General features: G+C 50.1%; 1 protein-coding gene across 2 annotated transcripts in view; it reads right to left on the reverse strand.

The window, feature by feature from the left end:
* Window positions 1-24205, reverse strand: part of NXNL2 (nucleoredoxin like 2) — a 215443-nt gene that overhangs the window by 82245 nt on the left and 108993 nt on the right. Inside the window, exons 4-6 of one of the 2 annotated variants that reach the window (XR_008291338.1) lie at window positions 12635-12783; window positions 10831-11390; window positions 4247-10449 (exon numbers count right to left, since the gene is read on the reverse strand). The exons of the other annotated variant lie outside the window; for it this stretch is intronic. The gene's annotated coding sequence lies outside the window, so the exon portion shown is untranslated. Of the gene's footprint in view, window positions 1-4246; window positions 10450-10830; window positions 11391-12634; window positions 12784-24205 lie in introns of those variants that run through there. 2 annotated transcript variants of the gene reach the window in all.

The raw sequence follows: 24205 nt of genomic DNA on the forward strand, positions 1-24205 counted from the left end.
TTCAAAGGGAAAGAACATTCTAGAAACAGTGAACAAGTCATTTTGGACCACCTTAGCTCCCAATGTTCTGTAACATAGAGATGAGCTTAAGGTTGGCCTAGAATCTTCGAGGCAAGTGTAACAAAAGCCAAGAAGGCAGCTGCCACTGTCAGATACCCACGTCTGTGCCAGCAGGGCCTGGGCCCAGTCCTATCCCTGGACCTGCTAGGGCAGTCTGGGCAGGACCTGAACAGAGAGGCTTACCTTCAGTAGAGCACTATTCCCACTGTCACTTGGGAAAGCCTCATGCTGGGAATTCCAGAGAGGGACAGACAAGAGGGGAGGAAAGAGGCTAAGACTTGCTGGGGAGAAAGCAGTGCTAGGAGGCGATCTGACATTCACGCCCCGCTCTAACGGTCTGTTGTGGCACCCCGCCCTGCTGATGCCTCACTGTGAATGGGGAGGAAGCACTGGGTCTGTCTGAAGATGCTGGAATGTGGCTGCTGGGACTTGCCAAGATAACAGAGAGCAGGGGGACACCGCGATGAGCTGGGACCAGGGCACCCTGCACAGCATTGCCCCCCCCAGGGACGTGGGCGCCCTGCACAGCTCCGCCCCTCCCCCCAGGGACCTGGGTGCCCTGCACATCTCCGCCCCTCCCCCCAGGGACCTGGGCGCCCTGCACAGCTTCGCCCCTTCCCCAAGGGACCTGGGTGCCCTGCACAGCTCCGCCCCTCCCTCCAGGGACCTGGGTGCCCTGCACAGCTTCGCCCCTCCCTCCAGGGACCTGGGCACCCTGCACAGCTCCGCCCCTTCCCCAAGGGACCTGGGTGCCCTGCACAGCTCCGCCCCTCCCCCCAGGGACCTGGGCGCCCTGCACAGCTCTGCCCCTCCCCCCAGCGACCTGGGTGCCCTGCACAGCTTCGCCCCTCCAGGAATGTGTGGATGCACAAAGGTTGAGGATTCGGCAGAAGCACAGAGCTGCACTGGTGAAGGAGCCAGGGCTTGAGAGACCCATCTTCTGATGAGCACAAAATGCAGAGACATGAGCCTGACCTTCTGAGCCAAGTTCTAATTTGGGACATTTGCAGATGTCAAATGCTTGGTGCGGTGAACTGAATTGGGTCCCCTCAAAAGTCATATGTTGAAGCCCTACTCCCCAGTGTGATGGCCTTTGGGGTGGGAGTGGGGGCCTTCGGGAAGTAATCGGGTTTAGATGAGATCAGGATGGTGGGGCCTTCATGATGGGTTAGTGTCCTTATAAGAAGAGACACAAGAGTGCTTGACTCTCTCTCCTCCATGTGAGGACACAGAGGGAAGAGGGCTGTCCACAAGCCAGCAGGAGGGTTCTCACCAGAACCTAACCACGTCAGCATCCTGATTCTGGATGTCCAGGCTTCCAAACTGCAAGAAAATGTCTGTTGTCTACACCGCCCAGCCCGTGGTGTTTTGTTACGGCCACTGAACAGACCGGGCCAGTCGGCAAACCAAATGGAACTTTGGTAAATTCGCATGCAGAGCGATCAGAATTCTGTGTCTGCCTCTGAGCAGGGTCATCACAGATTCCCTAGGCCTTGTTAGGACCCTGAGACACTGTACTATGCCAGGACTCCACCCGGCCTCAAATCGGCTCAATCCATAACTGAATGGATGTGACCTTCCCCCTCTATCAGCGTGCCAGAAAAGAGCGACAGTGAATCCTCCCTGGAGGGGGATGTTACCATCTGGAGGACCACATGCAGTAGAAATAAAACTTGAGATGCATATATACTTTTAAATTTCCTGGCAGCCATATTTAAAAACTAAAAAGAAACTGTTGAAATTAATGTTAATAATGTACTTTTCTTACCCAACATCTTCAAAATATCATCATTTCAAGATATAATCAATATAAAAATTATTTAACTATTTAACATCTTTTTGCTCCAAACCTTTGAAATCCAGTATTTTACACAAAATTAACCACATTTCAAGGACTCAGTAGGCACCTAGTGACTACCTTATTGGACAGTGTAGACAGGGCTTCTATAGTTTCTTATACACAATGTCTAGCATGCAATGAAAGGTTTCCATATATACCAAAAGATGAGCCAAGAGAAAAAATATATATATAATGGATCCAGATATGAAAGTGATCATACACAGATTTCAAAATAACTGTGATTCATATGCTCAATCAAACGACAAAATGGGGATTTAGCAAATAACTCAAATTGGTAAGAAATAAATCAAATGGAAATCCTAGGACTGAAGGACGCAATGACCAAAATTGCGAGCTTAAAAGATGGGTTTACCGCTAGACTGGTTACAGTTCTAGAAAAAATCAGGAAGCTGAAAGAAAGCTGAAAGAAAGCTGAATGAAATATATAGGATTTAAAGAGCATGAAGGACAAAAAACCATTAAGGGGACAAGAGTGATGAGGGAATGGTCTGACATCACATCACTGAAGTGTTAGTGAGGAGGGAGAGATTAGGAGAGAAGAAGGATCTGAAGGGAATTTCTCAAAACTCACAAAACCCATAGACACAAGAGGTCCCGTGAGCCCCAAACAGGTCACATACAAAGAAAACCCTACCTAGGAACATCAAGGTAATCTGCAGAAAACCAACAACGAAGAGAAAGATCTTTGGAGCCGCCAAAAAAAAATGGAATGACACGTTCGCTTCAAATGGGGCAGCAGTGAGACACAGCCAATTTCTCAGCAGAAACAATGAAAACGGAAGACAGTGGGTGCCTCTTCATGGTGGTGACGGGAAACACCTGTGCAGGGCAAGCAGGTAGGGGAGGGGGGCCCGAGGCTGTGCGCTGCATTTCTACAAATGAAAAATGAACTCCTGTCTGTCTCTTGATGACCATTCAGCTTTGTTGAGAGTTTTTACTATTTGATTTTCACCTCTTTGGCTCTTCACTGCTGATTAATCTTTCACTTTCTTTACACAACCAAGCCACAGCATTATAAGAAGCCTAATTCCAGGGAAATAAGTTAATTTACGATTGATGAAATTATGAATCTCGTCTTTGAAAACTAGATTTCATTAGTGGGACTTACCCAGCATCAAAGGCTTACAAACCAATGAGGCCATTGCCAAGTCTCGCCACACATGTTAGTAACTAAGTAGAGTGGTATATAGTTTCTAAACACCGAAATATTTCACTGACATGGCAAGTGAGGTCATTGAGAGCCCCAGGCTTCCAGGAAGGCTGAGTAGGAATCCAGACTACACCTCCTATTCACCGTGGGATCTTAGACAACTAACATAATATCTCCAAACCCTGGTTTCACACATGACAAAATATCCATATCCTAGGAGTTTGTGAGAGAGATGAGATCATCCACGTAACAGCCTTCGTGCAGTGGACATTTTGGTTTCTTGTGACAGGCGTGGAATCCACGTTTCCAATCACTTGGCAATACTAACAAAAAAGGCGAGTTCTTTGGGCAAGTGAGAACCCCCACTAGTCACTGATGGCACCGGGGATATGGCGAGCCCACCCTCAGCAGGGAAGCGGATCTGTGTGTCCCCGATGGCAAGAAGTTGTTTCTAAAAGAAGGAAAGCAGTCACTCTCCAGAACATTCTCACCCTCTGCAGGGCGCTGGGCTCTCTGACACTAGTGACAGCCAGAAGCGTGCAGCCATTTTGTGGGGAGTCTGTGTGTGTCTGTTGGGGGCCTGCCTGCTCCTGCCCCCTGACGGCTGCTGTACCGTGACATGACAGCGAGGCTTTAGCTTCTGGGTTTTGGTTTCTGACCATCGGAGTCTTCCTTCCATCCCCTGCTTCTGTCCACGAAGCTCCATTTCTAGCCCACAGCCAAGAGCAATGGTCAGAGCTGACAGATGAAGGCCAAAGATGGTGAATTCTTAAACAATCCCTTTGGCAGTTACGGTTGACCCTGGAACCTAACGGGTTTGACATGCACGGGTCCATTTGTACACAGGTTATTTAAAAAAAAATTTTTTTTAATGTTTACTTATTCTTGAGAGAAAGAGAGAGACAGAGCGTGAGCAGGGGAGGGGCAGAGAGAGAGGGAGACAGAATCCGAAGCAGCTCCAGGCTCTGAGTTGTCAGCACAGAGCCCGACGTGGCGCTCGAACTCAAGAACCATGAGATCATGACCTGAGCTGAAGTCAGACGCTCAACCGACTGAGCCACGCAGGCACCCCTACACAGGTTATTTTCAATTAATACAGGACAGTACTGTAAGTCTCTCCCTTATGACTTTCCCTTTTTTTTAATGTTTATTTACTTATTTTGAGAGAGAGAGAGAAAGAGAGAGAAAGAGGCATGGGCAGAGAGAGAATCCCAAGCAGGCTCCACGCTGTCAGCACAGAGCCTGACTTGGGGCTCGATACCACAAACCATGAGATCATGACCTGAGCCAAGATCAAGAGTCGAACACTTAACCGACTGAGCCCCCAGGTTCCTCTCTCACGGTTTCCTCAACATTTTCTCTTCTCTAGCTTATTTTACTGTAAGAGTACAATATATAACACATATTACATACAAAATATCTGTTAATTGACGTTATTAGCAAGGCTTCCAGCCAACGGTAGGCTGTTAGTAGTTAAATTTGGGGGAATCAAAAGTCATATGCAGATTTTGACTGTGTGGGGGCTGGCACCCCTAACCCCTGCATTTTTCGAGGCTCAACTTTTGTCTAAGGTGGGGCAAACTCACTAGAGTTCATTTTAGTTCCATTAGAACGATTACAAACCTGAGAGAAATGTGGCATGATTTTTTTTAATAGTTTTTTTCAGGAAGTGATAGGCAACACACCCATTGACCGGATTCAATTTTGTAATTCTTGACTTTCTACACAGCATGTGATCCACACATAATACTGAGAGCCAGGACTTTATTTTCTTCAACTAGATGATGCATACTTACGCTCTCTACCTTTCCTTTTTCTCTTTTATTCAATGAACTATTTCAGTCTTTTGTGCGAGCGTCACCCCCCATACAGAGAAACATACGTGCACAGATGTGGACATGCATTGCAGGTCTGCGCACAGAGCGCAGACGTCAACCTCTGATGGGTTTACAAAATGAAAGCAGCTCCTGAGAAAACCAATGGGCATGGAGAGCTGGAGGGGCGTTCCGCCCACCCCATGCCACCATTCACAGCTCAGTCTCCACCACAAAGGCTTGTCTTCTGTCTTAAGGAATATGGCTGGGCACTAGATTTTGTTTGGGGGGGCGGGGGTGGGAAAAAGGTTCTGTTGCTAAAAAAAAAAAAACACCAAAACCCCCCAAAGTTTTAAAGTAACAATCTCCTCCTTTGTAAAAATTCAGCAGAACAAGAACCCTAAAGTACAGGATTCCTCTTTGTCCACAGCTGACGTGGGGGTGCACTGTCGTGACAAGGCAGAGACGCCGAGCTGAGACCAGGAGGCGGCTGTGAGCTCGCCGGCAGGGCCTGGCTGAGCCCAGAGTCCCACACAGGCAAGAAACCCCAACGTAGAAGCAGAGTGTGATCCAGAGACAGATGTGGGGGAGCCTCTGGTCAAGAGCCCAGCCCCCCGTTTCTGCAAGTTAAAGGTGCCGTCTGCTGTTCCCTCCATGCACCAGGGATGTGCCCCCCACAAGTGCAAGAGCATTCACTTGGTTGTACTGTTTTTGTACTGTTCTTTCCCATAGCCTTTCCTCTCCTTTTCAGCGTAGTCTTTCTGATGGATTTGTAAAGCATCCTTTCTCTTATTCTGTCTTTCAGAAATATTTCTGCGATTGCTTTAAAGGCTGCCAGATGATACGTATTTGTGCTGCTCAGTTTTTATTCTGCTGCCCTCCTGAAGCACAAAGCAAATCAATCATTAAATTCCTCCCTGTCATTTTTTTTGAGAGACCACAGTTTCCAAACACTAAAAGAGACCTCCTGGGGATAATACAAAGGCTATAAGGAATGAGATGTGGTCTCTGACCTTGAATAAATGGTGAGAGGGCTTAATACCTTACACAGTCAGGACTCAGCTCAGCATTTAAACCATCCCTTGAGTTCCCAAAGCCCCTGAGTAACATCTATGGAAACAGTACTTTCTACAACCCCTGTTTATTAGAACAAAGTTTTCACCTCTTCTCCAGCAGCTTTGAACCATTTCTTACAGCCTAGAACATGAGTGAAGTCTCAATTAAATGTTGTAGGAGAAGTAGAAGAATGGATGATAGGTGGATGGATGGATGCATGGATGGGTGGCTGGCTGGCTGGCTGGTTAGCTGGATGGATGGGTGGCTATAGGGATAGATGAATGTATGGGTGGATGGGTAGGTGAATGGGTGGGTGGATGGGTGGGTGGATGGATGGATGGATGGATGGATGGATGGGTGGATGGATGGATGGATGGACTGATCTGTCAATCAATCAATCGATCAACAGACAGATGTACTACTTTATTTGACATTGGACATCCAAGTAAGGAGTCAGCCAAGCATAGTAGCCTAGTGTGGTTATGTCTATATGAAGCAGTAACTTAACCTTTCTGCATGTATCCCTTTGAATCTGTACTTTCGTATCCCTTGGGTAAATATCTAGTAGTGCAATTGCTAGGTCGTTGGGTAGTTCTATTTTTAACTTTGAGGAACCTCCATACTGTTTTCCAGAGTGCCTGCACCAGTTTGCATTCCCACCAACAGGATAAAAGGGTTCCCCTTTTTCCACATCCTCACCAACATATGTTGTTTCCTGGGTTGTTAATTTTAGCCGTTCTGACAGGTGTGAGATGGTATCTCATCGTCGTTTTGAATTGTATTTCCCTGATTATGAGTGATGTTGAGCATCCTTTCATGTGTCTGTTGGCCATCTGGATGTCTTCTTTGGAGAAGTATGTATTCATGTCTTCTGCCTATTTGTTAACTGGACTATTTGTTTTCTGGGTGTTGAGGTTGGTACGTTCTTTATAGATATCGGACACTGACCCTTTATCTGATTTGTTATTTGCAAATATCCTCAGGAGGGAGGAACTTCTGACTTGTACAGGTCCCTCCACCATGCTCTGCCAACGTCACCAGTGGGGCCCATGCTCTCAACATGGAGGGCATGTTGGCTTTTGTCTTCCTTAACCGTCTGCAGCATGTGCCCCATCGGCCATGTCCCTCTTGAGACACCCCTTTTCCCTGCTTCTATGGCATGGCACCTTCCTGTCCCCCAGTCATCAGTGCTTCCCAGGCTTCTGCTCTCAGTTCTCCTCTCTTACCCTCTGCAAACTCTCCTCAGGATGCTGCCCCTGTTCTCCAGCTTGAATTATAACACATATTCTGATGACTTCCGAGCCACGACTATCCCTGAGGAAGAGCACTCATGAGCTTCAGACCCAGGTGTCTGTGTCGTCCGAGGTGTCTGATGAGCACCCAGTCCCAACACACTCAGAAGAATCCACTTCATTTCGTCCAAACTTAATTCTCTCCCCATGTCCTAATATCCGTGAAGCACACATTGTCACCCAGGCGAGAACACAGGGGTGCCCCCGTCTCTTCCCACAAATCAATCACACCAGTCTCCAGTCCCCCGGTGGTGCCTCGATGCCACCCCTCAGCGCACATCCACTTTGCCTGTCAACTTCTCTCCACCACCTCTCTTGTCCAGGCTCCTGGCATAACTGCTTTGATTTACTGAGACGACTCTCAAGGAGTGATCCAGAACCCCTGGGGGACGCACCTCCAAGATGTGTTCAGTGTCCTGCAAGGTCACGGCCATGCACGGGTAAGAGCCATTCAAAGCACAAGAGAGAGCAATGGATTTTAACGTAATAGAATGCAAGTGTACGGATAAGGTTTCAGATTTCCCTTAGCAGCTAACCTTTAAGACACTACCACTTGGTGAGTTTTGGTGTTGTAGCAAAGAAAAATATGCATCATGATCTGAAAAGACTATTAAAATATCCATCCCCTTTCCAACTGCATCTCTGTGTAAATGAGATTTTCTCAGCAGCCATCAGCCAAAACACACAACAGACTGACGGTGGAAGCAGATGAAACTGTCTGCTCCTTCCAGTGGGCCAGACATTAAAGATACTTGCAAAAGGGCAAAATGATACCTTCTTTTGGTTTTTGAAAATGTAGTTATGTTTCATTAAAATGTGCTATAGTCACATGCAATGAATCAATCATTGCTATTTTTAACAGATCAGATAATCTTTTTAGATTTACGTGTTAATTTCTAATTGAACGAATATTTGGTAGATACAACCCACAAAAAGTTTTTTTTTTTAATTTTTTAGTGTGAGGGGGGACTTGAGACCAAAATGTTAGAGGACGTGAACAATTTCCTCCTCTCCAAGCTAACCCTCCTCACTGGCCGGAGTGCAGGGGAGGCAGGGAGGCTGAGGTCTTGCCCAGGAAGCTCCTGAGTGTGCCCCCAGCTCGAGGCTAAGCCGACACACGGGGTCCTCCCAATCATCCAGCCTGACGCCTCTTCCTTCTTCTCCCTCCCTTTCAAAGCTCCAGCCAGGCTGAGCACCTCACATGCTCTTGCCACATTTGCTCATTGTCTCTAGAATATTCTCTCCCTTCCACCATCCCTTCTAATGAGTCTGTTAGACACTGGCAACTACACGCACAGAAAAACCAACTTCAGTTGGACAAAGAAGGACATTTATTGGCTGGTGTTAGCCAAGGAGTTGAACGTGAGGGTTGGCTCTTGTTGAGGGCTGGGTGGCAGTTTGGCAGAGCCCCCTCTCATCCGTCTTCTGCAGAAGACGCTTGTCTCAAGGCTGGCTCCCTTCGTGGAAGCAAACCAGGGACACACCCATCATGCCGGTGACTCAGAGTCCCTCTTCCCAAAGACCTGGTCTTGGAGAAGACCAGGGTTTCCCTCCAATAGAAGTGCCAGTGATGACCAACAACTTGGGCCCCCCAAGTCCTCAGCAGATGACCTCAAGGATTCCCACTGTGCAACACACTTGCCTGCCACTGACCCCCCCCCCCACGGTGAGCAGACGGAAACTGCCTGCAGAACCAGTTCTCTCCCAGTTGACCCCAGAAGCTGTGTGCCCTGTTTAGTGCTGTGCCCCCAATGCCTGATATAAGGGGGGCTTGGCGTACAGAAGGTGCTCAATAAATGTTTGCTGGTTGGAGAAAGAGCAGAAGACAAGGGGAAGGAGGCAAAGTAGGGTCCCAGCAGAGCCCAGGAGAAGAGAGAAGGCAGGGAGGTCTTGCTCCCAGTGTTCACCTGGTGTGTGTGTGATGACCCCGTGAGCATCAAACGGCTCGCGCCTCGCCTGCAGGCTTTATAGAAGGCACAACTCGAAAGTCGAATTTGATTCTGAGATTTGTTTAGCTCTGGCCAAAATAATTTAAGGTTTTTTTTCTTTTTTATTTATTTTTGAGAGAGAGAGAGAGACAGAGAGACAGAATGTGAGCAGGGGAGGGTCAGAGAGAGAGGGAGACACGGAATCCGAAGCAGGCTCCAGGCTCCGAGCTGTCAGCGCAGAGCCCGATGCAGGGCTTGAACTCACAAACCGCTGAGATCATGACCTGAGCTGAAGTCGGATGCTTAGCTAACTGAGCCACCCAGGCGCCCCAAGAAGTTTTTTTTATTATAAAATTAACCGTCTAGTAGATTTTTAAAAATTATCTTTAAAAATTATTATCTGGAGAGTTTTGATAAACACAAGGTACATAATCCTGAATTTTACATTTTGACCCTTTCTTCATCTCGTCTCCCAGTTACTACTTCAGATTTCGGTACCCTTCCTTCTGCATCTCCTCCTTCTGTGTCAGCTGGCTTGAGTATGCAGATGAGATCTGACTATGTGTTTCTGGGGAAAGAGCACACGTTTTTCTAACTACACGTCAAGTACCATGCCAACACTTTGGAAAGAATTCGACCTCCAGGTATAGCTCTAGGTACTATGAAGTTTGGATGATGAAAAAAACACCATTTTTCTGAAATTTTTTCATTATTTGGATTTATGCCTGCAAGGCGTTTTTAATGTTTACTATTTGGATCCCGTTATTACTTTTCTGTTCTATAAGGGGAGGTGGAATTAAAAGGCAGCTCTGGATTAATCAGGTCATGAGAAGTCTTACAGATAAAAATCTCAGTTTCAAAAAATGAGATTAGTAAAATCTTCTTAAAACAGACGCACGAGTGCTCCCGGGACTGGATGGCATGTGACCGCTCACTGCACTGATCCCGAACCCGGCTAGATCTAGGGCCAGAACCTGCCACCAAGCCCCAGCTGTCCTGCCGCGAACCTCTCTCGCCAAAGAGGCCCCGTGAGCCTCGCGTGGAGCCGACGGACACAGCCGAGCGTGTCTGTGGGAAGGCCGGGCCGGGAGGCACGTCGGATGATGGGAATTCCCAGGAAGCCCCATCCTGACAGGGCAACTCGGTTTCCGTCCAGTGGGAATTGGCAAAAGTGATGCACAGAGCTGGCCAGGGCCCGGGGGACATCCTTGATCTTCTGTATTTCTGATGCTCTGGCGTCTGGGGCCCTGCTGACCCTGGATGGGCCACCTCTCCCAGGGCTGGGCGACTAGAGGCAGAAGGCTAGGACTTGCCCACCATCCAGAGCCCACGCCACCACCTCCTCCAGCCGCGCTCACCCGCTGGGGCACCATCACCTTCCCTGGTCACCCAGGGCCAGGGGCCAGACACCCGGGCCAGCCCCACGCCCCAGGAGCCTGCTAAAGTCGTCCAAACTTGCCAATCCTCCGCCCGCCTGCCCTGCCTCACCTGTTCCCTCCCGAAGAGACGGTAATAAAGGCTCCTGCCCGCCCTCCCCCTCACCTGCCTCCTGACCCGCCCTCTTGCCCCCTCCCCCCCCCCCCCGCCCTCCGCCCCCCGCACCAGGTGCTCCCTCCTCTCGGGAGCTAGGAGTAACAAGCTGTGTTTTCAAGGGCACTTGTCTCCTGACCTGTTGGCATCACTGGACCTCATGTCCTCTACTGACACTTTACACTTTAAAGCAGCCAGAGAAGGACCTTCTCTTGTCCAGCACCTGCAGGGACAGACGCAGGCGAGACAGTCTCTCAGTAAGGGAGCCCCATCCTGAAGGGCAGGGACTGGACCACAGGAACCAGGTCGGGCTGCCCGATGGGGCCTGCAGTCCCCGTCACATGGCATCCACCCACCAGCTGCCGTCTGCCTGAACACCTCATCGCCTATTCCCAGGTAGGGACAAGGTCTCAGCAGGAGCACCCACGTCCTTCACAGCTCCCGGTGAGTCCTGGGGCCGAAGGGGGAAAAATCAGTGCTGATATCTATGACAGCGTGGCTGTTCTCACTTCTCAAACACTTGGTGAAATAACGGGTTACCCGTGCCCTCACTGGGGAATGAAGAGTCTGCAGTCTGGGCAGACAGTGTGCAAAAGTGGCCTTGCCTGGGAAAATGCTTCCCGGTCGGGAATGGTCTCCCGCTCTGAATCCTGATTCTTTCTCGCCAACTGGACACGTGTCATCCACTTTCATACCTGTCTGTGAGAAAAGACCAAGGTGCCTGGGTTTTCCAGGTGGTTGAGCTGATGCACCCCCCCAGGCCCGGCTTGCCAACTGTAGGAACAGGTCACTGTGTTACGTGTTCTTTTGGACGAAGACAAGACTCTCCAACCATATAGAACATTCTAAATAACTCATCTTTGAAGTCAATTCTTGTTTCTTGTTATGGGTCACACCGTGCCCCCCACCCTCCGCCATTCCTACGCTGAAGCCCTAACCCCAGACGTGACTATATTTGAAGACGGGGCCTCTGAGGAGGTAATGAGGTTAGAAGAGATCGTAGGGCTGGGTGCTGACCCACCCTGACCGGTGTCCTTATGACAGGGCATACAAGAGCTCGCTCCAGCACAGCCATTTGTAGGCGGGAAGGGAGGCCTCTTCAGTCCTGCCCATGCTTGGATCTCGGACGTCCAACCTACATGACCGTAGGACATCAATGCCTGGGGGTTAACTACCAGTCTGCCTTACTCTGTTATCGTGGCCTGAGTGGAGGGATCCTGTGTGTCTGGGAAAGCGATGAGTATTCAAGTACGGGTGTGCAGAGACAGGAGCTAACGTCCTGCCCACCGGACTGGCTGGAATGTGTGCCACCAGGTCACGTCCACAGTCCTGGGGCATCCATGCTACTGAACAGGGAAGGCCAACCTCTACCCACAGACTCCTCTCCCACGGGAGCTGCCTCCCGGCTAGACGATAATGAAGGCAGACGGGGCTTGCTCAGGCAGAGGCAAAGTCTGGAAAGATGGCTCCAGATGGCCACATTGCACTCCCAGGGTCCCCCTCGAAGACTGAGGCACTCGGCAGCTTTGGCTGCCGGGCGTGCGGCTGCTGGAGACTCACAGCTCCGTCCCTCCCTGGAATTTCCCTTGGCTGAAAGAAGCCACCCGGCCCAAGATTCACCCCCTCTCAGGAGTGGGGCTCAGCCAAGGCCGGTCACTGTGGGGTCACCGAGGGCAGGCTCAGGGCTCCGTGCAGGGCCAAGCCAGCGGCAGAGCTCAGCATGAGTCAGCTGAGGGCCTGGGGCAAACGCATGGCTGCCACCTTCGTGCTCGGCCAGGTCCTGCCTCCCTTACTCTCTGACGTGCCGATCCCGAGAGTGCTCCCCACTACCCGTCCTGGGCACAGCTCTCTGCTTGCATCGGCTTCGTGAGAACCAACTTAAAATGGGGAGGCTGACCCGGGCAGGACGGGGTACGCACAGAGGAAATGGACCTGCCCAGTACCTTTGCCTCTTCCAGGCAGTGCTCGGTGACTGCTGCTATATTGAACTGTGCTGCACTGCCAGAGATGATGCTATTTCCTCCCTTTCTGTTTGCAGCCAAGTCCACCCAGGCTCTCAGTGAGGACCAGAGTGTATGTCTTCTCCCACAGCCTGTGGAAGTAAGGAGTCATAAGAGGACAATCTCTCTTAACACGGTGCCCTTAATCTTGGTCCGTGCAGACTCGATTGCCTGTGGTTCAGGGGGTTTAGAGCCAGCACCAAAGTGGGCAGGAATTCTGCTGTGGCCGTCCTGTGCTGTAGGGGACATGGGGTCAGCCAGACCGGGGCCAAGTCCTGGCTGGGGAGCTGCACTGGTAAGTCCCTGGTGAGGACAGGCACCCTGTGCTGCTGATGGTTCCAAACTCAAAGCAACCCTGCAGGTTAACTGCTCTATCCCATACTCGGAAAGAGATTGAAGCAGAGAAAGACTCAGAAAGTGCCAGAGTCATGGAGCCAATGAGCAGTTAAACGGGGCTTCGGACGTGGGTCTGCTTGGACCCAGAGGCCTTGCTCACAGCACAGACAGGCTGCCCTCACAGCAGGCGACCTGGGGCCAGGGAGTCAAACACTGCACCCCAGCAGGTCCGGGAAGGGGGCGGGCTTGGTCACTTAGGTCCTCTGAGGCCCCAGGCATCACTCTGAGGACACAGCATCAGAGAAGACAGGACAGTCACCTTGTGAAGGGCTTTTATCGTAATGCTACCACCTCTGTCACAGAAGTCATCCGTTCGGTCCCCCTGAGGTGCCAGCAGCAAGGACAGCCACACGGGTCCCGGTTTCGAGGCTGAACCGTGTCAAGGGTCACTGGTCAGTGCCACGCCTTTGGCCAGAGACTGCTGTCCAGAAACTGTGCACGAGAACCGCAGCTAATTCGAGGTGAGCAAACACGTCTGAAGTCCGTTCCAGAGAAGGCAGAGCACCAGCCCGCATGCCAAGTGGTGCCACGACGCACGACAGGACAAATGCAGAGGAGAGAGAGCAGGACGGAGAGTGTGACCAACGCCCACCTTCTCCCAAAGACTAGACTCCGCATGACAGCGTGGATTCCCTCCGAAGAAGCAATCAGCGCCTTTCTCGCAAGACCTGGAAACCATCTGGGCTTGGCTGTCATCCCACTGATACTTGGTTTTATGAAGGCACCGAGGCTGGGAAAAAATGTGTGGGTGGTGTGGATGAACGTTCCTGTGATTCGTGGGCGAACACATGGATGGATGAGTGTGCAGGCGCAGACCTTCCCTGACCTCACGGCCGGGAGGCTCACGCGGGACCCGGCACGTGTTCCGTCCAAAGGTGCAGCCAGAAATGCCCTCCCCCCACATTACCAAGTGATGTTTATGCATCGTGTCTGTCACAACCCCAGCTCCACTGTCCTAACCTACAGAAGATGCTGTGTGTCCTGAGGGCCGCCTCTGGAAAGACTCCATTTACATTCATCAACTGAGTGACTTATTGGTCCCACTTGCCAGGCACGCAGGGTCTCTACTGAGCACCTGTCGGGTGCTGGGGACACAGACATGAGTAAGACACAGTCCCTGACCTTGGGTCACCCTCAGACCAGGAGGGGCTTCAAAAAAGAAAAGGAATTGGGGCGCCTGGGTGGCTCAATGGGTTAAGCGTCCAACTTCCGCTCAGGTCATGATCTCGTGATTCGTGGGTTCGAGCCCCGCGTCGGGCTCTGTGCTGACAGCTCGGAGCCTGGAGCCTGCTTTGGAGTCTGTGTGTCCCTCTCCTTCTGCCCCTCCTGCCCCTCCAAAATAAATAAACATTAAAAAAAATTAAAAACAGGATTAGCAAAGATTCTCTCACTTCTATCATAAAATTATGATCATGGGACTATGAAGTCAAAAGTAGGACAAAACTGAGTACCCAAAGGAATTGAAATCAGGATCTTGAAGAGATCTCTGCACCCCCGTGTTCACCGCAGCGTCACTCACGGCACGCCAAACGTGGAAGAAATGTGAATGTCTGCCGTGGATGAGGGGATAGAGACAAGTGGCTGTGTGCCCACACTGGAATATCGTTCCTCCTTAGAGGAGGGAAGCGGGCACCTGCCACATGGATGAACCCTGAGGACACGTGTGGAGTGAAATAAGCCAGTCACCAAATCCAAATCCCCTCTGCTTGTACGAGGGACCAGAACAGTCAGATCCATGACCCTGAGAGCAGCATGGCAGCAGCCAGGAACGCGGTGGGGGTGGTCATGGGGGGGAGGTAGGGGGTAGGGGTGGGAGAAAAGGCACAGGGGTGCTGTTCCAGGGGCTACTGAGGCTCAGCCACACAGAATGACCAGACTCCGGAGACCTGCTTACTGTCCACTCAGCAATGGTTTAGAGGGTAGATCCATATTATGTGTCTCTCACCACGAAGAGGTGCAGGGCAAGGTCAGAGATGAGCCTGCAAGGCTGGGCCTCCAGTGAGTCCCAGCTGGGGCCCTGGGAGGAGGACCCTGCTGCCCCGTCTGGCATGCGGGAGTAAGGGCCTGTGCCAGGCCCACGGGACAGGTGATCACAGGGTCATTGGATCGAGCCCTGTTCCAGGCTCTATTCTGACAGCGCAGAGCCTGCTTCGGATTCTGCCTCCCTCTCCCTGCCCGTTCCCTGCCCGTTCCCTGTTCGTTCTCTCTCCCTCTCTCCAAATAAATAAACATAAAAAAGTAAACAGTGACTTTGGCCCCTAGACTAAGAGGCTCAACACTTCACCACATCCCATTGAGGATCCCATAAGCAGGGTACAGCTATAATGCACAAAAACCTCCAAAACGTCTCCGTCTTTCATTTGGAGTGTCTCTCTCACACGTGGGTTTCCCAAAGTTTCAGTGCTTCGCGCTCCCAGCTCCACAAACTCACCCCAATCTAACTTGCCCAGGCTCCTGTTTCTCCCCCTCAAAACCCGACTCTTCAATGCTTTGGCTTTTGTTTGGGGTTGCTTTTTTTTTTTTTTTTTTTTTTTTTTTTTTTTGCTTTGTATTATTTTGGGTGTTTTTTTTTTTTTAATTTTCTTGTTCACGCGTTTCCTAGATTCCATTTGAAAAAATATGTATAACAATTGGGCCAGGAATCTGACCCAAGAATCTTTCCTTTCTTGCTCTCCTCTCCCCCACCCGCCTTATGAACCACCTGCCACTGGTGGCAATAGAGACCCCAGGCCCCCATAAGTGAGTGACTTTTCTCCGTGTCACAGAAGTAAACCCTCAACTCTCATTTCCCCCAAAGTGCTCAGACCTAAATCCAATCCAATCCAAATATCCGTGTTCACTTAACCTCACGTGGAAACTACTGAAAATGAAAAAATCCATTCTCCTGGTGAGCCATTCTGAACAATCGCCAGATCCATGATAGAAAAGTCAGTTTCATGGTCCCTACCCCTTCAATGGTCACTCAGACTGGGGTTATCCAACACTGGGAAGGTGGAAGGCTCAACACAAGACACACTGGAGCCTTTAGGCTGAAACTAGTGGGCAGGGTGTTAAGAAGAGGAAGAGGTGGAAAAGAATGAATTCCCAAAGTGCACAGGTGCATGTGCGGCACACACACACACACACACACACACACACCTTTCCTCCTTCATGTGCACCGACTCTGTGTTATGGCCATGGCAACCAAGTAATTCACACGGACGTCTTTTTTTAAGTTAATTCATATATTTTTGAGACAGACACAGCATGAGCAGGGGAGGGGCATGGAGACAGGTAGGGGGAGGACCCCAAATAGGCTCTAAGCTGTCAGCACCGAGCCCGATGTGGGGCTTGAACCCACAAACCGTGAGATCGTGACCTGAGCCACAACCAAGAGTTGGATGCTTAACCGACTGAGCCTCCCAGGCGCCCCTGGATGTCTTCTTTAACTGCACACAGATTGGCAAGGGAGTGAATGCGCAGATCCCTGGAGGGTAGGTTTCCGGATCACCGCAAAGGCAAATCCTCGTGTTCTGTAGACTCCAGCTGTGCTCTGACTACAGACAGCTGTCTCCTCACAGCAGTCTTGCCTCAGGAGTTGGGTCCTTGGACCCATCAAAGCACCCATGACTCCCCTTTCCTGTGGGAAAGAGCATCCACCCCTAGCCCTTGTGCTCAAAACCCCACATTCAACTGCCTGCCGCTTGCCGTCCATGCAAACTGTGATTTGAGCATTGGGCGTTACAAAGTTCAGGTTCAAAATTATGTAACAAACAACGATTGGGCTGTCGATCAGACAGACCTGCCTCCAGTTTACCTGGCTGTGTATCAGCGTTTCTGTATCTCGTTGCAGCAGGTTCGTTTTGTAAGCACAGTGATATGAGGTCGTCCGAATTTTAAATATTAGACATGGCACCCATGAATATATTACATGAGATGGTGACTTTGCAGGGAACTTATTTTTATGGGATCCATCTCCTAAATTACGAAATCTTTCAAGCATACTCAACTACCGTGGACACCCGTGTACTCACTATCCAGATTTCATAAATTTTGCCATATCTGCTTCATACGTTTTATACCTGGAGCTCCACTTGCACTGGCTCACTCATCTGCGTTTCTTCCCACAGTGCACCAGGCTTTTCTTTTTCCTGTTTTTTCTAGTTGGAACCCCCTGTACATAAAACTTTATTATCTATTCCATCTAGTTTATCTCGAAATGTTCAGTTAATTTAGAAAATCCTTCCCTTCTCAAAAATAGCTAGCTGCAAGCCTATTGTCTGGATATGAACTCAAAATCACCTTTATCATCATCGTCACCATCACCATTATCATCACCACTGTCATAATCACCACCAGCACCACCACCACCACTGTCATCAACACCATCATCACCATCATCATCATGACCATCGTTACCATCACCATCATCACCATCACCAATCACCACTACCACCATCACCATCATCACCACCACCATCACAATCACCATCATCTCCCAGCACATTTTTGCCCCCCTCCAAGAAGAAACAAGGTGTTGGAAGAGGGGAAATACTCACATAAAAGCTTAGGAAACAGCGGCGCCTGGGTAGCTCAGTCAGTTAAGCATCTGACTTTGGCTCAGGTCACGATCTCATGGCTTGTGAGTTTGAGCACCACGTCAGGCTCTGTGCTGACAGTGCAGAGCCTGCTTGGAATTCTCTCTTTCTCCCTCCCTCCCTCCCTCCCTCCCTCCCTCTCTCTCTCTCTGCTCCTCCCCTGCTTGTGCTTTCTCTCTTTCGCAACATAAATAAATGCTAAAAAAAAGTTTAGGAAATAGATTTAAAAAGTCAGCCATGCTCTCAAAGTATTTCCTTCCAGTTTTCATCCCCAAGGAAACTCATGGTTCCCTCTTAACTATTATAGTTTATCTGTAATTTTGATTTCTTTTTCATGCCACATCATAAGCATTTTCCACGCACTACACGCTTCCATAATTATCACTTACTACCAATTCCCCTGCTTGATTGTGTTTCATTCTCATGAACATTTTACAGCTTATAGCATCTTCTTTTTTTTTTTCTTAATTTTACATGTGGTATGTTACCAGGCTCTTGTAACAAGATTCAAACAACCCAGACGTTCACAGGCTCACGGCCATCTCCACGCCAGTGGTGGCCACCTGGATCCGTGGACTTTCCTCCACACGCTTCCCGCGTCCTCACATGCGTATTGGCATAAACCAAAGGCATTCTGGGGAACGTTTAATACATGTATGGAACCGTTTTTGTATTAATATTGCAAGGCAATTTAGGTCACAGGATGGATCAGCGAACTTATGTAGTCAAGTCTCTCAGCACGGTTTCATGTTCCGAATATGCATCAGTATTTCCCCATAATTTATTTAGGATCCTCCTCTACTGTAGGCGCTGGGACATGGAACTGGTATGTTCAAGGTCCACACATTTTATAACTCACTTCTACAAGAGTTTATAAAGGGGATCCCGGGTGACTTGGTCAGTTAGGCCTCCCACTGTTGGTTTTGGCTCAGGTCATGATCTCGTGGTTTGTGGCTTCCAGCCCGGTGTTGGGCTCTGCACAGACAGTGGGCAGCCTGCTTGGGGTCCTCTGTCTCCCTCTCTCTCTGCCCCTGCCCTGCCTGTGCATTCTCTCTCTCTCTCAAAAATAAATACGTAAACTTAAAAAAAGTAAAACAGTTTATGAAGAAGTGTACTGATGCCTCTCTCCTCACATACCTGCAAACCCCTGAATATAATCAAATTTTTAAAAATTTCCCATTCCAATAAGCAAAAAATGGGTATATTGTGGCTCTCATTTGCATTTTATGATTAGAAACAAGGTTAAGTATCTTTTCTCGTTTGTCGTTTACAGGCTTTGTTTTTCTCTTTTGCAATTACCCTCTTTTTATTCTTTGACTAGTTTGTGAATGAATTGTTTTAGCTTTCTTTATTGACTTTTAGGAGCACTTTTTTCCCCTACCATCTTTCATCTTTGGAGTATGCTGCAAATACTTTCTACTGTGTTACTTATCTTTTAACTTTACTTACCCCCCGTTTCCCTACACACAAGACCTAAACTTCCATGTGAGTAATGCGGAGCGTGTTTCCACTGATGACTTCGGCATTAGTCCTGGCTTCAAAACCCCAGTGGCCTCACACGCGCACGCATGCGCACACACACACAATTTTATGTGTAACGCAGAAGTTTCTGGTGCAGCCATCCTTCCTGGCAGCTCTCCACCAGCTCTCCGTCTGAGGCCCCTTTCTTGTGTCCTTCACTCCCCCCACCCCCAGGAATGGCAGACAGAGAGCGGCCCCAACGCCCTGAGACCAGCAAAGGGCAGGCGAGCACACATCACTGTCCCCCACTCCCCACCAGCCAGAAATCACTCTTGTGCTGTGTCCCTGCTGGGGAAGGTCGGCGTCCTGTGTGCCCAGGAGAATCAGGACACAGCTTGGTGACTACACGTCTCTGCTACAGCTCTGGCTTTGTGTCTTGCTTCAGAAATCCTTCCCCATCCTCAGAGGGCTGAATGTTTCTCCTATAGTCCCTTCCGCTATGTTTCTAGGCAGGGTTCCCTTCTTAAATCCAGCTGGAGCTTATTTTTAAATTTTTTTTAAATTTTTTTTAACGTTTATTTATTTTTGAGACAGAGAGAGACAGAGCATGAACGGGGGAGGGTCAGAGAGAGGGGGAGACACAGAATCTGGAGCAGGCTCCAGGCTCTGAGCTGTCAGCACAGAGCCCGACGTGGGGCTCGAACCCACGGACCGCGAGATCATGACCTGAGCCGAAGTCAGACGCTTAACCGACTGAGCCACCCAGGCGCCCCTGGAGCTTATTTTTGATAATATATGAAATGTCTCACTTTCACATATATAACCCTTATCTCAGAACCCCGGACTAAATGGTCCCCTTCAGTACTATTCTGATACATGTTCCCCCTGGTTTTACAGTTGACATATAACGTTGTATTTGTTTAAGGTGTTCCACAACGTAATGACTCGATATTCGCGTATATTGCCTAACGGTCACCAAAATAATTCAACAAAAACACCGTACATTGTTACAAAAAAAAATTAAGATCTATTCTCTTAGCAACTTGCAAATACAGAAGAGATGCTGTCAGCTACCGTCACTGTCACCATGCCACATCTAACACCCCAGGGCTTACTTGTCGTGTGGCTGCAAGTGGCCCCAATACACCTCTTGGTCAAACTGCCTTTCCAGACCAGAATCGTTCTGTCTACGGACTCTCTTCTGCTTCTTTCGTGCATCTATCATCCCCAAATCAACACCGGGAATTTATTCTTCATTTAACACCAGGAATCTAACTGCTTCAGTTACTCTAGGTCTGCAGTTTGTTTTCATCCAGCCAACCCTCTCTCCGCCTCTGTGCTCGGGATTTTCGTGGGTATTAATACCCACTCTCTTTCCCACACCAGCATCATTGCGTTAAACACTCCACTACAAGGGCCCGGGATAATTTACTGACACTGGACTTTTCAGACTTTCTTCTGCTGTGAAGCTGCAACTGTGTTCGCCTTACGTGTGCTTCCCCATAGCAATTTCTGGAAGCAACTCTGCTGGGTTGGAAAACATTAGCATGCTCAAGGGTGTTGGGATGTGCCACCGAACTGCCTTTCAAAGTGGCTGTGCCTGACGCATTCCCACCAGCACGCAGACCATGGGGCTCTCGCCTCCATGTGGTTGTCAGCTCTGACTATTCCAATCTTTAAAAAATATTTAATCTGATGAACGTTTTCTTTTACTGTGATTTCATTTGAATTCAAGTAAGGTTAGATTCGTGTTACCGGATGTGTTCATGTCTGGCATGAATTCGTACTTATGTCTCTATTGCAAATGATCATTAATTATAACTAATTTGCTGCAAGGAGAGCAACCCAGCATGGCTTTGTGGCTCATTGCCAGAAGCAACAGCTTTGGCCACAGCTCCAGACTGACTGCTGTCTGTGTCACCGATGTGGGAATTTCTGTACATTCCCAATCTCCAGGAACACCCTCTTCTGAATAAATTAATTGGGGCAAGCTTGCTAACTGAAGCGTTGGGGTCACCCAGACGCGTTCACACAGGGCGAACCTTCAGGTGCCTTCCCTGGGTGGGGTCCCTTCATCCTGGGGTGTGGACTGTCCCCACCCCCATACAGCACACACTGACTGGGGAGCAGTGGCCTGCCCCACCCTGCCCTGCACAGCACACGTCTATGCCCAGCATCTGCCCTGTCCGGCCCTGACCAAACCCTCAGGAACTGCCAGCTTGGCCATCTGGCTGCTCCCCACACACAGGGACAGGACACTCAACAAGCACCAGAAGGTTATTCTACCTTTATGCTTGAACCTCTGGCTTGAGGCCCCTTAAACATACGGTGGTCGATGTTTAGGGGGCCTCCGTGATAGTGGACGAGTCTGGGGACTCTTCATACAAATGCCACAGCGTGAGAGGGGGTCAGATGCCATCACAGGAAGCCACTCACACAGTGCCCGTCCTCGGGAAGGGGCCCACCCGCTGCCTTTGCCCATTTGAGTCACCGGGTGGGCAGGACAGGGTCCACAGAGGCTGAATACCCAGATGTGATTTCTCACCCGGAAAGCTCTCCGGGCCAGCTGCTGGCCCACTTGGGACTGTCCTTTGTGCATTCACCATGAACATTCTGAAAAGGCCTGTTGTCGAATTCTTCTGCTATTTTGCAATGTCAACAGACATGATGCTCTGAAGTGGCAAATGAGGCCGGGCTCTGACAAAGCCCCTTTATCCCCCGGAGGCCCCATGAGTCAGACACACTTGGGGAGGTGAAAGGTCCCAGAGCATCGGGACGCCCTGCCTGGAGCCTGGCAGGAGGGAAGCCAGGAGCCGGAATGTTCCCGGTTCCTCACGAATGGACTGGGCATGCCTGGGGCCGGGGGGCGGGGGGCGGTCAGCGGGGGTGGGGGAAACCATCACAGCACAGAATTTGTCTTGCCCTGCTAGAAAGCACTTAACAAAACCAGTGAGGACAGGATTATGCACTTGCATGGCCACAAGGTTCCAGGCTGAACAAAGAAAAGACATAGGACACCCAGTTCAATCTGAACTTCACCTAGACAAGTACGACCCACACACCCTCTCCTGGACTAACAGCTTGGCATCGACATCGCCTGGGAAGCGCTGTCAGAAGGGCTGGTCGAGGCAGATGCCTGATGAGAGTATGTCAGTGATCACAGGGTAAATCCCAGGAGGGCCTCCCACTGATCAGCAGCAAAGCTCACCCGGAGACTGTCTGGTGTCACCCCAACTAGAAAGCCCTGATCCCTGCTTTCGCGCTGTCTGCATTTGAGGAAAACATTTAGTAACCCTGCGTTGATAGGTCGTCCCGGCCCCGCTCCCACGTGTAGTAATGAAATGAAGAGCTCAACAGGTCTCCAGGCTACATTATGAGCTTGACAAGAGCCCTGGCGGAGACTCACAGAGAGCGTGACAAGGGCCCAGGTCGGGGCAGTCTGTTCCATTCAAGAGAAAGCTCGGAGAATGCAGGGTGGATGCTACACTTCTGTTGTCTAGGACAACAGTCACACATGCACATTACCTTCTCCCTGATACCAGCCACTGACAGGACTCACTCTGTGTATTCAAACAGCTGCCAGAGTCCACGTGAACTCCCAAGACCCACGATCAACAGGAACCCTGTTCCGAAGCCGCAGAGAAGGGGTCAGAAGCTTGCTTGTCATGCTGGGTCCTGCCACCCACGACTCGAGCCTCTGACCAGCTCACGAACGGGCCCCACTGTGGTTGAACCCACTGCCTCTGTAGGTGGTGGGTAGGGACAGTGTTCTGAGAAGACATCCCCAAATGCCTCCCACAGTCCGATGAGTTGACCGCAGAAATACAAAATAAAGGGAGAGAAACTATAGCTCCACTTGAAAAACTGGCTTGAGGGTTTTTCATCAACAGTAAGCACAGAGGAGGTGCAAGTGAGGTGCGGCCACTGAGGCCGAGTGTGTGGGCACCTCTGGGGTCTGGCCCCAAACACTGGGTCCTACGGGAACCCGGGGCAGGTGGTCAGCTCTCCCAGCACATTCTGATGGTGGCCACAGTGCCACCGCAGGTCTGGTCATGGGAGTAGGTGCCCCTCTCCACTTCTGGCGGTCCACTTCTATTCTAGGACCCACTGCCCCCAGAGGCAGAGATGAACCAGCCAAGGCAAGGAGGCCACGAGGGCCCGACACAAAGCCAGAGAGGAGGCCTCCGGGGAGAAACCGGGAGACAAGACTGCCGATCCTGCAGTGTAATAACCGAGGGCACAAACACTGTCAACCTACAGCATCTGGAGCCGTGCGGCAGTGTCAGAGGGCATCAGCTACAGGAAGAGAGACTTTGTCTTCAACTAGGAGTTGTTAAAAAATAGTCTGAATATCTGCTCGATGGGACCCAGAACTGGTAATGTTTTCTGAGCCTTCAACCCAGAGAGCCTGAGGTTCTGTGATTTCATTCCCATCTAGTCTCCAAAAATATTTTTTAAAAAAATACCAACGTTCCCAACCCCTCCCGTATCTAAAGAAACTAAAACTACATTTAGCACCCCAACCACACATCCCCATGCATTTCACATTCTGTCCTGCATGCTGGGTCACTTTCAACATTTCCAGGCACTGTGGTTGGACACAGAAACACACAGACGATGGTGAGGCCATCGCCTGCCATCGCCTGCCATCGCCTGCCATCGCCAGCCATCGCCTGCCATCGCCTGGTCCCCAGCCACCTCTCACTTTTCCTGCCAGTGTCCTTGCAGTCAACACCAATCACCTGTCTTCGGTCTTTATCTTCTGAGGAATTAGTTCATACTCAAATGTGAATCTGGTGTTCAGTAATAATCAAATGGGAAAACGACTCAGTCTTATGAAGCTTCCTGCTTTATCACAATACCCATTAGTGTGTCCACTGAATAAAAGAATTTCTGAACCTTCAGAATCAGACCTTTGCTTGAAGATTTGCTCCAAATCCAGTGCTTGTGGAGCACGCACTAATAGCATATTCCCCGTCAGACAGGGACGGCACCGGGGGGTTTCTGGTGCCTCAGGTTCCCCTGTGCCTGCAGAGGGGGTGGGCCTGCCTTCCACTAAACCCACTCGGTGTCAGACCCC

Source organism: Acinonyx jubatus, chromosome D4 (assembly GCF_027475565.1).
Source record: "Acinonyx jubatus isolate Ajub_Pintada_27869175 chromosome D4, VMU_Ajub_asm_v1.0, whole genome shotgun sequence".
Classification (NCBI taxonomy): Eukaryota; Metazoa; Chordata; class Mammalia; order Carnivora; family Felidae; genus Acinonyx; species Acinonyx jubatus.